Here is a 6000-nt window from a genome sequence, read left to right as displayed (position 1 = left end):
AACAGCTATGGTGGACATTCCTGCAGTCAGCATGCCAATTGCGCACTCCCTTAAAACTTGAGACATCTGTGGCATTGTGTTGTGACAAAACTGCTAATTTTAGTGGCCTTTTATTGTCCCGCACAAGGTGCACCTGTGTAATGAGCATGCTGTTTAATCAGCTTGTGATGTGCCACACCTGTCAGATGGATGGATTATCTTGACTAAGGATGAAATGCTAACAGGGATGTAAACATATGTGTGCACATTTTTGAGAAATAAGCTTTTTGTGTGTATGGAACATTTCTGGGATCTCTTGTCAGCTCATGAAACCAGCACTTAACATGTTGCGTTTATGTTTTTGTTCAGTGTAATTTAAAGACTTGGAAGAAAGTCAGGTGGTTACTGGAGTGAGAAAATACAGTGTGTGACTAAAAATAAGTAAAATAATTTGGGAGTACAATTATCTGACGAAGTGTGCTAATCACTTGACAGACAATCGGGTACATTTCACATATAATTGCACGAATTCAAACTTTATTTTCCTGCTTAAGACTCGTTTTTCAGTCCGTCTCCATGTTGCCCTGGACTGAGCGGAGTGTTAAGCAGAGCTAGGCTCTTGCAACTGGGAGTGGAGGCTTTCTTACCTAGTAACTCCTTGGCTAACTAGCTTAGCTTTAGCTGACGTTAGCCAGTTACAGCCACGAGGGTCTAACTAGCTTGCTAGCATGATTGGTCCGGTGGTTATGCATGTACGAGATAGTTAAGGTCGATGTTCTGCATATAAATTGGCAGCAAAATTACTAACGTCAGCTAATTTGACGACACTGTTGGTCGGCTATCACACTGCCACTGGCTAGTTGCTACCAATGCCAGAGTGCTGCCAAAAGTAGCTAAAGTAACCTTAGGTACAGAGCGCTGCAAAACTTCTCAACGTTATGGGTCATCCTTCCAAACTTATTTCTTCTAATTTGAGAACAAGGGTGTCAAGTAATATTCGACTTTTGGGAAATTAGCGTCAAGGTCGGTTAGGATGTAGCTATTTCATTCCAACTGGTTCATATTTGTGTCAACCATCATTCCGATACCAATATGTTCAAAATATTCATGAAAATACACAAGAGACAGAAATTTGAGTTACGTGAAGCCAGTCCTATCAGATAATAGTATTTTCACTGTCGTCCAATGAGTGCGGCATAGAGGTGGGACTTGTTTGCTCTTATGCCCTAAAAACGACGGCAGCACAGAGGCCCAAAAAGGAAGCTAATGTCGACCTTTGAAATACATGTGTTTATAAGCTAAACAGTTGCTGTACATAAATTGTAAATATCCATAATGCTTTAGGAATTACAGACTCGTATTTAAGTAATCAATATGATGGTAGTTTTAACAGCTTACCTACAATTGCCCCAGTATTCTCAATGTCCGCGCTTTTCCCCCTTGGTCACAAGTGGCGTACCGTAGCACGTACCATACGTCACTCTAGCAAGCTAATGCGGTGTTCAGGACAACTCGGAAAGTTCCGATTTATATGCATGATGGACAGTTCAATTTGAAATTTCATCCGTCGTTATATCTTCTCCCGTTTTGGTGGCTTCAATTTTATGTTACTTCGTAACAATAACTTTGTAGGAATCTCATAAATGTTATCTGCTGTTCATAGACAAGAATTCTTAGCGTGGTCGTTAATATATAAACAATTTCCCCCCGCATAGGTATTTCATTTGGAACAAAATGGATATTTTGTATAGAAACACGTCTTTATTTTTTAAGAACTGGTTTACTAATCATATCCTGCTGGTGAGTCAACTTTGTAATGCGGGAAGATTGTTACTCAATTATGATGAATTTTTATCTCGTTACAATATCCCCGTTACACCTAGAGAGTTTGCCATGGTTTTTGATGCTATTCCATCTGGAACTCTCATGTTGTTTAGAGGTGTAACCAGACCTCACCTTCTTGAACTACCCTTGCTTAATCCAGTTGACTCTCCAATAGGAATAATGTGTTTCTCCTTGCTCCCTCAGAACAACAGATCTATACATGCTTTATTTCAAAGGGATATGGTATCCATTCCTTATGTCACAACTTACTGGAATACATTTGTCAATAATATCTGTTGGGAAAAAGTATGGTTATTACCAAACAAATACCTGCTTATTAACAAGGTCAAAGAGGTCTCTTTCAGAATGATCAATAAGTATTAACCTGCAAATCATAACCTGAAGAAACTCAAAAAATACATTAATATTAACTGTACATTAATATTAACTGTGTTGAGCATCCAGAAAGAGTTTAGCGTTTATTTTGGCATTGTCTACATGTAAAGAAATTATGGCAAGATGTTCATAGTTTTATAATTGTTAATATTCTTGATGACTTTTGTTTTTTTATGGGATAATGTGCTGCTCGGTTTCCTTAACTATAATAAGGAGAAAGAAAAACAATTTTACCTCATGAATCTAATTGTGCTAAATAATTTTTTTAAAACACTTCATTTTTTTCTATAAGGAATTCGAGCAGTACATTGAGACCATTCTACGTTCTTCTAATAAGAAAGCTGTTAAAACAATCAATACGTGTGTATATTTTAATATTTGTATAATCTGTAATTTGTTGTACCCCCTAGCCTATCATATGTTATCATTGTCTGTTTGTATACGTATTGTATGTATACTGGTTTTTCTGAGATTAAAAAAACTTTAAAAAGAAGGATGATGGATTTGTGTTTAATGCTAGTCGGAACTAGGAAACTCAAAATGTCCGACTTGCTGATTTGTTGAACGCAGCACGAGTATAACTACAACCAGTTAGCAACCAGTTAGCAAGTCGGACATTTCAGAGTTTCCTAGTTCCGACTAGCACATGAACGCGCCATTATGGTGGGGACATCCGAAGTATCACAGATAGCACTGACCAAGACTCAAAACAACCTGGGACAGACACACAATGTGTCAGTTAACATTGGTCAGTGATTAATCACCGTAGCCATGTCACATCCCTGTTCGTTGGTGAAGTTTGAAAATGGATTAATGCATGTGCCTTAATTGATACGGTAGTCTATCAGGTCAGGAGATGATAAATGATACCCGTGCATTGAGTACACTGTTTACTTTCCCAGTAATTTTGCTTAATTCATCACAGTCAAAATTATATGACATGGATGGTTAGAAACGCAGCCCCCGTCTCCAATTTTTCATTAGGTTCATTAGTCATTTGTACCTAGCTGTCTCTACTGAGAGAGGAAGGGCTGACTATGTTGGACACTTGCTGAAACTCTGCCCGATTTCCTTGCAGGATGCCTCGTCATCATCAATAAATAGATTTCACGTAACAAACCAACATTTGCTCTTTGGTCCTTTGATTAGTTATGCCAAAGAAGCATGATATAATTGCAAGTAGAAATGCAAATGGTTATTGATTTTTAACTGCGACGGCTTGATGTACATTTTGATGTAAACCCATTGCAAGTAATAATTTTAAAAAACTGCATGAAAGGCTGACCAAGCTTCTCCTAGAAGAACACTAGAGGGTGCTAAAATGTTGTTACCATAGTCAGTAATACTTGTAATAACACATAACCCATAATACCTGCATTTACAGTGCCCTGCAAAAGTATTCATCCCCCTTTGCATGTTTCCTATTTTGTTGTATTACAACCTGCAATTTAAATGGATTTTTATTTGGATTTCATGTAATGGATATACACAAAATAGTCCAAACTGGTTGAAGTGAAATCAGGGTTGGGTTATAAAAAAATATAAAAAACTTTCAACATCCCACAGAGCCCCATTAAATCCATTATTAAAAAATGAAAAGAATATGGCACAACAACAAACCTGCCAAGAGAGGGCCACCCACCAAAACTCACAGACCAGGCAAGGAGGAGATTAATCAGAGAGGCAACAATGAGATCAAAGATAACCCTGAAGGAGCTGCAAAGCTCCATAGTGGAGGTTGGAGTATCAGTCCATAGGACCAGTTTAAGCCGTACACTCCACAGAGCTGGGCTTTCAAATCAAATCAAAGTTTATTTGTCACGTCCGCCGAATACAACAGGTGTAGTAGACCTTACAGTGAAATGCTTACAGGCTCTAACCAATAGTGAGGAGAAGAAAAAAGTGTGTATGTGTAGGTAAGTAAAGAAATAAAACAACAGTAAAAAGACATTTGAAAATAAGAGTAGCAAGGCTATGTACAGACACCGGTTAGTCATGCTTATTGAGGTAGTATGTACATGTAGGTATGGTTAAAGTGACTATGCATATATGATGAACAGAGAGTAGCAGTAGCGTAAAAAGAGGGCTTTACGGAAGAGTGGATAGAAAAAAGCCATTGCTTAAAGAACAAAATAAGCAAACACGTTTGGTGTTCGCCAAAAGTGTCACGACTTCCGCCTAAGTTGGTCCCTCTCCTTGTTCGGGCAGCGTTCGGCGGTCGACATCACTGGTTTTCTAGTCGCCACCGATCCATTTTTCATTCTCCATTTGTTTTGTCTTTTTTGGAGCGATGGGAGAGAGGAGGTTGTTCAGCGCCCCCATCATCATCACAACAACCTACACCACTGTCCACCCCTTCTTCACCTGGTTCCAGTGGGATTCGGCTCACGCTCCTGAGGGAATATGATGGGACGGCTGCCTTCGGGACGCGAGAGCGTGTCCGCCCTCATCTCCTGTCTATCCGGGAAAGCCCTTGAGTGGGCCAACGCCGTATGGGGAGACCACTATTTATATTTTTATTTTTTATTTTTTTAACCTTTATTTAACTAGGCAAGTCAGTTAAGAACAAATTCTTATTTTCAATGACGGCCTAGGAACAGTGGGTTAACTGCCTGTTCGGGGGCAGAACGACTATGAGGATTTCACCTGCCGCTTCAGGGCGGTTTTTGACCATCCACCTGAGGGTAGAGCGGCGGGGGAATGCTTGTTTCACCTAAGACAGGGGACAAGGAGCGCACTGGACTGGATGGAATGACAGGGCCCTGATCGACCATTACCGGTGCAGTCTGCGTGAGGATGTCCATCGGGAGCTGGCCTGCAGGGACATCATCCTTACATTCAGCCAGCTGGTGGACCTGTCCATCCGGCTGGATAACCTGCTGGCCACCCGCGGACGTCTGGATCAGGGTCCGTCAGTTCCATCCCCCAGCAACTCCGCTCCGACACCTATGGAGCTAGGAGGTGCTGCTCTTAGGTTGACCAACTCCCCGTGCTTACCGTGGCGAGCATGTGACTGGTCAGACCCCATGCAATGGGGTGATGCGCACTGTGTCGAGGCTGAGCATTCACAGGCCGGTGTGCTCGGTGCCAGCGTTCCGCATTTGCCTGGTGGAAGCGGGCATCCAGCCAGAACGGGTGGTGCCAGCTCTGCGCTTGAGGCCACCAGTGCGCCTCCACAGCCCAGTGTATCCGGTGCCTCTGCCAAGGAAGAGGCCTCCTGTATGTCTCCCCAGCCTGGTGAGTCCTGTGCCTGCGCGCCTCCACGGCCTCCAGCCCACTCCACGAGACGACGGCCTCCAGTCCGGAGCCTCCAGAGACGACGACCTCCAGTCCGGAGCCCCCAGAGCCCCCAGAGACGACGGCCTCCAGTCCGCAGCCCCCAGAGACAACTGCCTCCAGTCCGGAGCCCCCAGACACGACGGCCTCCAGTCCGGAGCCCCCAGCGACGACGGCCTCTAGTCCGGAGCCCCCAGCGACGACGGCCTCTAGTCCGGAGCCCCCAGCAACGACGGCCTCTAGTCCGGAGCCCCCAGCGACGACAGCCTCCAGTCCGGAGCCCCCAGCAACGACGGCCTCCAGTCCGAGCGATGACGGTCGCCAGTCCGGAGCCCCCAGCGACGACGGCCTCCAGTCCGGAGCCTCCAGAGACGACGGCCTCCAGTCCGAGCGATGATGGTCGCCAGTCCGGAGCCCCCAGCGACGACGGCCTCCAGTCCGGAGCCCCCAGAGACGACGGCCTCCAGTCCGCAGCCCCCAGAGACGACTGCCTCCAGTCCGGAGCCCCCAGACACGACGGCCTCC

Source organism: Oncorhynchus clarkii, chromosome 2 (assembly GCF_045791955.1).
Source record: "Oncorhynchus clarkii lewisi isolate Uvic-CL-2024 chromosome 2, UVic_Ocla_1.0, whole genome shotgun sequence".
In the NCBI taxonomy this organism is placed as follows: Eukaryota; Metazoa; Chordata; class Actinopteri; order Salmoniformes; family Salmonidae; genus Oncorhynchus; species Oncorhynchus clarkii.
Note: the sequence above shows the minus strand (reverse complement) of the source record.